Raw genomic sequence first — 11293 nt, 5'->3', positions numbered from 1 at the left:
CTCGAGACCATTCGTCATCAACAACCGCCTAAGACAAGGAGATATCCATCATGTGTCCTCTTTAACCTGGCCCTGGTGATACTGAGGTAAACGCGAGAGCAACCGTCCTTTTTAAGCCCACCCAACTACTGGCCTATGCTGAAGATATTAACATCATGGGAAGAACGACTCGAGACGTACAAACTGCCACCATCCAGATCGAGCAGGTGGCAATAAGCGCGAGATCTTGGGCTGCACATCATTGAAGACAAGACAAAATATAATATATGGTGGCAACGTCAGCACCGAAAACCAGCCAACAACATCAAACCGCACTAGTCAAACGAGTAGAATAAAAATAGGAGACTACAACTTTGAGACCGTTGACAATTTCTCCTATCTAGGGTCGAAAATCACAACCGATAACAGCTACGACGATGAAATCCGCGTACGGTTATTGGCTGCCATCAGAGCCTATTTCAGCTACAAAAACTGTTTCGCTCGAAACCTCTCACCATAAGGTCAAAGCTCTTACTGTACAAGACAATGATCTTGCCAGTCTTCGCGTATTCCTCGGAAACTTGGGTTCTTAGCAAACTCTTGGCTGCGTTCGAGACAAGCATCCTCCGAAGAATTTTCTGAGGATGGACGATTCCGTAGCCTACATAACGACAAAAGTTATGAGCGACACCATGACCAGTCGTTGTGGATAAAATCCGGCCCAATAGGTTGCGGTGGGCGAGTCACTTAATCCGTCTGGATGAGAATGATCCAACCTGGAAAGTCTATAAGGGCAATATTTATGGTAGAAGAAAAAAAGACTAGGCAGACTCTACCCGAAATTGAGTAATGGCGTGGGCCAGGACGCCAGACAGCTTTTAGGGATATCGAACTGGTGGAGCTCTGCGCAAAGCCTGGGTCTGGAGCTCCTCACTAAGGCAGGCCTAGACCGGATACCGGTTGCTACGCCGTTGATGATGAAGCAAGCAATCAAGCATTTAGTTTCCACTCAAATATGTTGGCGTATTACTCTTTGGCTGCCCGAGAAAGTTGGCCATTATTTTCAACAAAAAGAATGAACATTCCATTTAAGGTCTTCTTTCCTCTATTGTTCGTTAAATATTTTTGTTCACCTTGAAACATGAGCTATTTCTTGTATAAATATATATATATATGTGTTTGCCATTCACCCCTTAATGAACGCTTGTCGTTGTTATCTAAAATGTAAACCTGTTAGTGCACCGGACAACATCCAGTTCAGTGATACCGTCCGCAGAAACCACGGTTCTTATACATACAAGTAAATCAAACACTTCGATGCTTTGCAGCATAGTCGAGGTGTTTGAGGAATGATGTCATCGTCCATTGAATTTCTCGATGTTCTCCGGACAAAGTCGCATGGAGAACGTCACCGATGGAAACAAGGAATAATATAGGCGACAGGATGAAACCTTGTCCAATTCCACTTTGGACCTCAAAATCTTCCCAGATTTTACGGTGTCGCTCTTGGCTTCCTGCGCCATCATATGTCGCTCTGAAAATCGCTGTTAGTTTCTCCGGAATGACCCTCTGCGTAGAGTGCTTCAGATACACTCCGTGTTCACATCATCGAAAGCTTTCTCAAAGACTTTCTCGAGGAAGAGCAGATGCAGCGAAGACCTAAACTCGGCACTTTGTTGCAAAATGATCATCAGGGTATTGATGTCGTCAATGCAGGAGAATCTGGAGCGGGAACCAGCCTGCTTTTTGTCGATGAACTCAAGGGCTAAATCTTGCTTGAAACCTTCGCGGAACTAGACATCGTAAGAGCTAACTTTGGATGCGTGCCCACCTTCCGATGGAGAGGACTAGACTCAGTCGTCAATCCAACCTACCTCAGTCTAGCAAATAAGTGAACCCAATACTCACAAGAAACACAATGCCATCTTAAGAAACGGAGGTGGCAACAATCCAACGAGCAACAGAAGTGGAAAAACCAGGATAGTTGGATGATTCACTGGAGCTTTTGGGGAAGAGATATTCCTGGAGTCTTTAGAAAGAGGTCCCGACCCAAAGGGTACGGCGCTGGAAAAGTGAGCCAGCTATCTCAGCGAGTAACTGAGGCATGCGACTATATACTGCCAGAGAAAGAGAAAGCATCAACCGAAGTGACTGCGAGCTTCCAAAAAGCCACTAGGAGGGAGCTGCATAGGAAATGGCAACAACGGTGGAATAATTCCGGAAAAGCCCGTTTTTACCATACACTGGTCCCGGGTATTGAGAGATGAGTCGAGAATATCACGCAGAAGTGAATTATTACCTAACACAGCTTCTTACGGGACACGGAGCATACATGCATCGCTTCGGATTGGATAAGTCCCACATGCGCCGTTACACCCGAGGACTAGGAGCATGTTATGTTCCATTATCTGTGATTCGCGATTGAAAGAAGTAGTAGGTCAAACGACGCCCTCATCGTAATTATTGGAAACCACAATTCCGTGGAGGAGACGCTGAGGTCGGAAGCAAATTAGAATGTGATAAACCCAACAGTAACTGCGATACAGAAAAAGTTATAGGAACACGCTGGTGTTAACCAGAGCTCTCCTCGCGAAGAAATACTTCATGGTGATACCACGGAGATATGGACAGCGAAGTGAGGGTGGTTTTAATGAATGAAGCGTGTCGGTTCAATTTATTTGTTCAAGAATGTCTGCATGACAAGCAACAATCTGCGTAGCCTAGCTTCTTATCTACAACGCCATCTGACCGATTGGTTAAAATATGCCCTCTCGGGCAAGAATTGGCGATTATCGATTCCTTGAGCATAGAAACCTTGTAGAAAGAATCCATTACGGATCGGAGAATATGTGCATACATCATAAGAGGGATGTCTTATGAAAGTAGTAGCTAACAGGTAACCATGTATCATAGTCAATATCTTCCGATTCTAATTACTGCTATAAAACCCATTTCTTGACAACCATCTAAGTCCCTGGTTATGGTTGACTTTCTTGGTGTCGCTCATCTGTAACTCGCAAACTTAGGCGTTCACTGCAATATCTCTCAACTCTGGCATGCCTACGTAAAGTTAAAAACTCTACCATCGTCTTGTATGAGGTTAATTCCTCCCCTACTAGTGCTAGAAATGCGACAAAATAAATATTAAGTTACCTAACTTCTTCTTAAATCGAACAACAAGCACTCTTCCCTCTTCACCATTGATCCAAACGCATAACTCCCCCAAAACTGAAGACAGACTAACCTAAACCCATACAAGCTCGACAAAAGTTAAAAACTCGTAACAGAAATGTGCAAATGCGTGACCAAATTATCAAGTGCTCCGCAATCGTACGCTCGCAATCCTTCACTTAATTTATGCACATATAATTCCGGAGGCACCAGCAGTGAAAAAATCACACTCGTCCCATCAAGGGGTCATTTGCAGAGTTATCGCCAAGTGTGGGAAAATTGTAGTTTTTAGAACACGACAGGTAACCAACCATAAACACATATTCCCCCGCACAAGAACCGACCGTTCCAAGAAAGAAGAATGGTCAAGTGGCGGCCAGAATAAGAACAGGTGCTTCTTCTAGCGACTCGGCTCCGGTACCTTCTGCTTTTATTTGGTTGCACTCGCAGAGGGATGACATCATGTGCTGGAAAGGTTCTTCGTTATGTTATGGTTGGAGGTGCAACGGATGTGACATGATGGTTTGACGGTTTGAAGGTAAGGTCTTTCTTGAGAACGCATGCACATACTCACCTGCAATTAGACGATGCGCCCATGTGAGAAAATTACGTTAGTGGGTTTATGACTGAGGATGCGAATGGAGGAAGTGTGCGATACGTGATATTTACTGATGACAGAATCTGGGAAGCAATGATTAAATCTTATTTCAGTAGATTTGAATATCGATACTGACAAGAATAGATAATAGAATAAAGGAATTGCATTGAGAGTTAGTGCGCTTTATCACTAGTCTGAATTATTGCATCCCTCCCAGAATAGTACCACCATTACGCCCAAGGGTTTAGTCTCGATATGACTTGATTGTAAGATTCTTTCGATTCGGAGCCTGTAGTAGGGACTTCTATCACTAAATGATTGAGGGCAGCACTACCGCATGTGAGCTTCTTGTTGATCCTGACCCTGGACGCGGTGGTCATTTTAAAATAAACGTAGAAAGCAGAGTTTAAATAATTTTATTAATATAAAGTTAACGAAAAACTTCACAACTTTTTATCATCTGTTCTCTTCACTGAAAAACAAATGTCAAAAACTAATTTCCTAACTTCAATTATTTTTGTGACCGAATCCAGGCCTACAACGCCACGGAGAACACCGGTAGTGGCAACTGTCAATCGAATAAACAACATTCGAACATTCGAAATAAATTTCGAATGTTGTTAACTCCGCTGCGCCACAAGGGTATCAACAATTCCCTAAATAAAAGTTTAAAAGTAAAGCAGGAGTTGAAGGCTGACCTTTGTATTAAAACCCAAAAGATGCGATCAATTCAAGGTTCTTAAAAACAATCTGATGCCACAAGTTGAAAAACAAATATTTTTAAACACATAGTTTCAAAAGGAAATCAAAGAACCTTTCCAACACCGTAAAGACTACATCATTAGTTCTTTATGAAAAATTGTAAAACGCCTGCATGGCAGCAGATATATCACGGCTGTGCAGTAGAATGTATTATATATTATGTTTGTGCTCATATCGCTGGCAAAACTCCTTGTAGGCTTAAGCGTGTAGTTGCGTTGTACAACGCTGGAAAACTCAGGCACCTTAGTCGCGGCAGAGATGTTAGATAGGCTTCACACCCACTTGTATGAATGCTGAGTCTGCACTCATCATACACCAGTACTGCTGTGCAGTTATTCTAACAAGGAAACATTTTTCTATTTGACACCTTTCTTCAACCTAACCAAATCCTGAATCTCCAGCTAACAACATCTCATCTTTTTTTTCTCTTTTTCACCTACAAACCTTACCCCGATCTCCACCCTCACCCCGTCGAAACACCAGTAGAAATTACTGCACCAGACGGAGTCAACTCACTTTAGCTAGGTCAACTCTCTTCAATGGGTGGCGCTCATGACCACCCCTTCTCCACCTCTTCCGCTTTTCGCACTTTACCTGGATCACTGCGATCATCGAGTTGGTCGTATCCCAGTCCTTTAACATTATACCAAGGGTTTCCCTAGAATTCTCCTTTCTTATAGAAATCTTGGGCATCGGAAGAATACGCTTATAGCGAAGTATCAGGGTCCTTATTTGCCTCGTTGGTCAGATTCTGCCAGGCTAGCGCCTGGCTTTGCATTTATTACAGCACTTCGAAGTCTCCTTTTTGCTTGCTAAACTGTGCCTTTATGGCGGACGTTTTCTCTTTGGCGTGTAAACGTTGTGGCAAACGGTTCACCACTGAATTTACGACGATGTCAGCTGCGATGCTTCCACCTTCCAAGAGCTTGGAACAACATCTCGATGTACACCCTCACGACATTCCACAGGAAAGGGGAGCGTCCAGTTGATGTAAGCCGGCAAGTAGCGTCAACCACTTCGAACGCGATGTACTGGTGATCACTTACCAAGAAGTCTTCCAGGACTCACCACCCGCCCACCGATGGCGCCTGAGATTTGGAGGCAAAAGCAGTAGCCTGGGAGCCGAAACGTTGGCATGGATCCGGTGTTTAAAACTACAAGCCCAGTTTTTGCCGCCATTTCCAGAATGCGTTTCCCTCTGGAGTCTGACTGAGTCATGCCCCATTCAAGGGCCCTACATTAAAATCACCGCCTACCAAGATTCGACCTTCCGTTCTCAAAACTGCTTCAAGCCGGCGCGGAAGTACCGGCATCGTCTCGTTCGGCGTGAGGTAAACGCTAAACAACCTTATCCCAAAACAGCGAATCCAGGCCTTTGGCAAGAACACGAAGTCGAACGTCGTCCCGAACCCAGATGGCAGCGGTACCCGATGAGTCGATCTGCCATGAAACCGAAGCCCCGTTTCGGTATTGCTCGCTGATTACCACTAGATCAGCATTTACCCCCACAGCGAACTGCGCTAGCAAGTGGTGAGCGGTTGCACTCAGGTGCATGCTAATTTGTAAACTGTGGATCATGCCATTCGCGCTCTAGCCCTTTTTGGGTTCAGCCTTAAAGATTGAACACCGTCCCGAGCCCGCAGTGTGTGCGACGCTCTCACCGGACGCGCCACGATTCTTGCAGAGAACGCAACTTTCGCTTTCATTGCAGGCCTTTGCTTGGTGACTTACCTAGCCCCATTTTCGTCATGTTGTCCTCCTGTTGAGTCCCTTGCAAGTTGTTGACGTGTGTCCATAGTTCGTACCCTGCATACTCCATCCAATTTCGATTTTCCCGCTGCTAAGGAGTCTCCTCCCATGAGAGTGTCCGGATAGCTGAGTGGTTAGAGCACAAGGTTGTCGTACGGAAGGTCGCGGTTCAAATCTCGCTGGCGACAATAAAATGCGTATCGTGATTTAACGTCGGATACCAGTCGACTCAGCTGCGAATGAGTACCTGAGTAAAATCAGGGTAATAATCTCGAGCGAGCGCAATGCTGACCACATTGCCTCCTACAGTGTACTATAGTGTACCGCTACGGTCTTGAATGAAGTGCTCTAACACACAAGGCCCTCATCCAATATGGATTGTTGTGCCAACGATTATTGTTATTATTAAGGAGTCTCCTTGCATATTGCACAGGGACTTCCAGTTTTTGGCATTGAACATTTACTCTTGGCCGCGTTCGAGAGAAGAATCCTCCGAAGAATTTTTGGCTCCCTGCATGAGGATGGCCGACTCCGTAGCCTACATAATGATGAAATCCATGAGTGATACTATGACCGTCAGGTGGGCGGGTCAGTTAATCTGTATGGATGAGGGTGATCCACCCCGGAAAGTCTATAAGGTCAATAGCTATGGTAGAAAAAGAAGACGAGGCAGACCCTGCCTGAAATGGAGCGATGGCGTAGGTCAGGACGCCAGACAGCTTTTAGGGATATCGAATTGGTGGACCTCGGTGCAATGGATGTCTGGAGTTCCTTATTAAGGCACCGGATACCGATTGTTGGGCCGTTGATGATGATGATACCTATCCAGGCATTAGTTACATCTGGACATTCACGCTTTATCACCTTCTTAACCATTTCTGTGAGGCAGTCAAGATCCCGGATTTCTAGAGAGCACAAAGGCTCCAGACTAGAAACAAGGGCCTTCTCCCCAATAACCGCTTCGCAGAACGTACTCTTGCTAGTCGTCTTCGGACCCAGTTCGATGAGGACTCCGCCACCATTGGTTTTCTTAATGGAAGACATCTTTGCTTTGTTCGCTTAATGAGCAGAACCGACGGTCTAGTCCTTCTTCGTTTCCTCGTCTTTTCTGCTACTGGGTTTTGGTTTGCGTCCTCCTTGTCTTTGGACAGATGGGTCTCTCGCGGCGTAGTAAGTTGTTCCCTTTTATTCTTCTTCGCCTTTTTTGGGTCCTGGAAACTGCTTTGCTAAAGTCTCTTCAAGATACATCGTCCTCTTTTCGCTTTTTCCCAGTTCACTTTGCAGTGGGCTATCCGCAGTCCGTTTGGCGCAAGCAGCGTTCTCAGCAGGGAGTGTGCCTGTTTCTGTTTTGCAATCGTCTTCCGCTGCTCTCCACACCTGTAGAAGAAGATGCGATCCAATAGTTCCTCTAGTTACATCAACCCGTTTTTAACACCTTTACTGATGTTCCTCTGGAGGAACGTTGACGACCGCATACGCTTTACCGCTGCCGCGCATTTCCTGATGAGTCTTTCCTACTCTTCTCTAGCTGGAATGGTCGACTGCAGTTCCACTCAATTCAGAACTAGCAATTCTGACTGGGCTTTTTTTCGAAACAGGGGCACTGCAGGGCATTGAAGTTACCGTCCCCGCACCGTCAGTCGCGCCACTTGGTAAAGCTTCCTCTTTATTTGGACGTCCCGGTGTCACGTCGAGCATGTCAGCCCTCGCTGCCTCTTCGCTGATCGCTGCGATGAACGACGCATTTTTGTGCTGCGCCCAAACGCACTCAGCTCTTCCTCCTTCCCTGCTACTTCGTCGAATTTTTTTGTTGGTTTAGGTTCATTTTCAATGGTGTACCCTCGGGGACACAGCACCTAACCCAGTTCCTTGAGGCCTGACCTACGCTTAGCTGATCCCGAAATTCACAGACGAATCAGGGCTCGCTTGGAGCAACGCAGCCTACTAACACCGATTCAATGCACACTACTCGACCATCTTTCACGGATAGGCATTTCGTTGTTTTAGAGAGGACTGATATATCAAAATTTTACATGGTTTCCGATTATTTTTCTTAAAAGTAATAAAGCTAGACCTACCTCTGGTCACTGGGAGGTTCAAACTGTTACATTTCTTCACAAAAAGGTCAACCTGCTTTTTTAGGAACTTATCTACCTGATCATTTCCTGTCTCAATTTAAGGATGATAAAGTCATCTGCGTATTGGTAGATGTCAGTTCAGTCATTGAGTTTAAAGTGAAGGGAGGTTGTGCATAGATTGAAAAGTACCAGGCTTAAAACACTTTTTTTGGGGTAGGCCACTGTTTACCGAGCATGACCACTCATCCAGCTTCAGCTACCTGTATTCCAGAAAGCACGGGGTCCAGGAGTATTTGGCAGATGGCACGTTTTTCTCTCTCATAGCTTCGGCAAGAAATAGTAGGTCCACTTTTTCGAACGCTTTGCTGATGTCAAAAGACCCCGCTTTCAGGACTCTACCCTTACTCTTGGCTCCAGATATTTTCTGTTCACTCTAAGAGAGATGCTACGCTTTGGGTGGCGTTAATTGCAGTAACTTCCCTTCTATGTCTCCGCTGCGCTTTTGCTGCTTTTAGTTGCTGGTGGATTCGTTTCACCACTGCAACTAACGGGCCCTATGCTGTATTTGATTGTACCATGTGCCTTATCAGATTTTCTCCTGGGGCTTTTAAATCTTGGGCAGGCTTAGAAAATGTGTCTTGCATTTTCGGCTGCACTTTCACGCGTTGGGCAATCGGGCGATTCATCTAGACCGAACCTATAGAAGTAATTCCTATATCCACCGTGTCCGATTAGGAGCTGAATCAGATCGTAACTCATCTCACCGTGGTTCCGCATGTCTTGAATAAGCATGCATTCTCCGCCAGGTGTTACGCTGTTTGCCATATAGCCAATGACCGCATACGCTCATTTTGCTTGTTTAGGCTCGCTTCCTGACTCTCGTACAGACGACTTGCCTCATCGAATAGAATGTCTACTAGGATCATCCCCGCAATCACGCATGCCGCCTCATAAGATGTTCGGTAGGCGCAACATGTTCCCTTCTTCTTTTTCTTCAGCCTTTGTCCCGTTCACAAGCGCAACATGTTCGCAGAGAGCTTAATCGATATGCAGCTTAAACCTGTCTGCGATTTTCTCCGATTTTCATCGCCGAAGCCCACACTGGTGCCGTGTATAAAAGTACAGAGGTCAGCTCGCGATAAGAGTAATCGTCGACCGTGCTTCAGGCCGCCTACATTTGGAAACACCCTTGCCAGTGTTGGGCTAATAGTCGCCGCTTTCTGCCCAATAAGCTTTAAGTGGGATTTAAAGCTCAACTTTCGAGTCGAATGTTACTTCCAGGTATTTCAACGATGGCTGAGAATTAACGAAGTGCGCGCAGATGAAAATTTCAACAGCTTTGTTTCCACCGCTTTGCAAAACGCGCAAACTCCGTCTTATAATCACGGTCAAGTAAAATACATAATACCAACCCCAGCTGGGGGATCATGCAAGAGTTGAAATACGTCATTACTTGGCTTCTCCGACCCAATTAAAATCTCATCAGCTGTAGCATTTCTCAAAGCCATTTTGACGCACTGATAGGTGCCAAAGGGTCAAAGGGTAGTATAGGTCCCAGGACGAAACGTGGATTGGTACCCACGATGGTGCATAAAACGTGGGAAAACACCTACTGAACCAACTCCAGCAGCTCTACTACCAAACCCTATCTCCACCTCTGGGACCGCTGGGAGCTCTTTATTAATGAAAAGCTCCAGACGGAGAAGAATGAAGGCGAGTCTCCCGCGGCTAAAAACCGGACAAATTGTAACAACTGGTCGTCCAGGCTGGGGGTTGGGTAGGACTGACAACCCTACATGGAAAACAACTTGTTTCGAAGCCACAACAGGAGCCTCGGACTGGACGGATAATAAAACGACGAACCCGGCAACGACAACGGAATAACGATTTGCGCATTTTCTCATGGAACGTGCGCTCCCTGTACAGAGATGAAGCTGCCAAGCAGCCGATACCCTGTTCCAATAAAAGGCTGATGCAACAGCGTTACAGGAGAGGTGTTGGACAGGGACCGGTTTCCTGGAGAAGAGTCACTACACCATATATTATAGTGGCCATCCAGTAGACCATGTGCTCGTAGTAGGTTTCCTAGTCAGCCAAAAAATAAAATCTGCTGTTATCGGTTTTGAAAACATAAACGAACGGCCATGCACTCTGCGGTTGCGAGGCAAGTTTAGAAATATAAGCCTCATTAACGTTCACACCCTTACAGAGGAGACTGCAGAGTCGGAGAAGGATACCTTCTACGAGGCAGTAGAACGACCCCTCGAAGTTTGTCACTCGTTGGCATGGTGCTCCGAGCTCGAATTACGACACCACCTACAATCCCCACTGACAATCAGGTGAGAGTGAACACTGAAGCCATCCACAAGACACATATAAGAGGGAAATGAATGCCGCAATAACCACAGTCAACAGAGATCCTGGAGATGAAGCATCAACAAATGATCTTCACAATCACCTGAAGAATTTTATCATGGATATGGCCACAAACATACTTGGCCCCAGCGGCGAAAACAACGGCTGGTTTGACGATGAATGTAAGCTAGCAAAGGAGTAATGCTGTATTCTCAAAGGACACGGGCACGCGCGGGGACTTATCACAAACTCCGGCGAGCGGAGAAGCGACTTCACAGACAGAAAAAGGAAGCCTGGGAGAACGAACGGGTCTGTGAACTTGAAAAGTACAGGAAGTAACTGCACTAGGCCCGCAAGTTTTACCAAAAAATTAGCAGAATGAAGCCTTACACACCTTGATGCTCATCCTGCCGAGACAAAGAGGGAAATCTGATTTCCGACAGAATGGGCATATTGGAGCGGTGGGTTAAGTATTTTAATGAATTGCTCAACAGCTAAAATATCGACGTGTTGGAGGTCCCGCTAACTGAAAACTACGGATAAATACCGCCACCACCAAGTATAGAAGAAGCAATCCGTGCAATTCATCGACTTAAAAATC

The sequence above is a fragment of the Hermetia illucens genome, chromosome 3 (genome assembly GCF_905115235.1).
Source record: "Hermetia illucens chromosome 3, iHerIll2.2.curated.20191125, whole genome shotgun sequence".
NCBI lineage: Eukaryota > Metazoa > Arthropoda > Insecta > Diptera > Stratiomyidae > Hermetia > Hermetia illucens.
Note: the sequence above shows the minus strand (reverse complement) of the source record.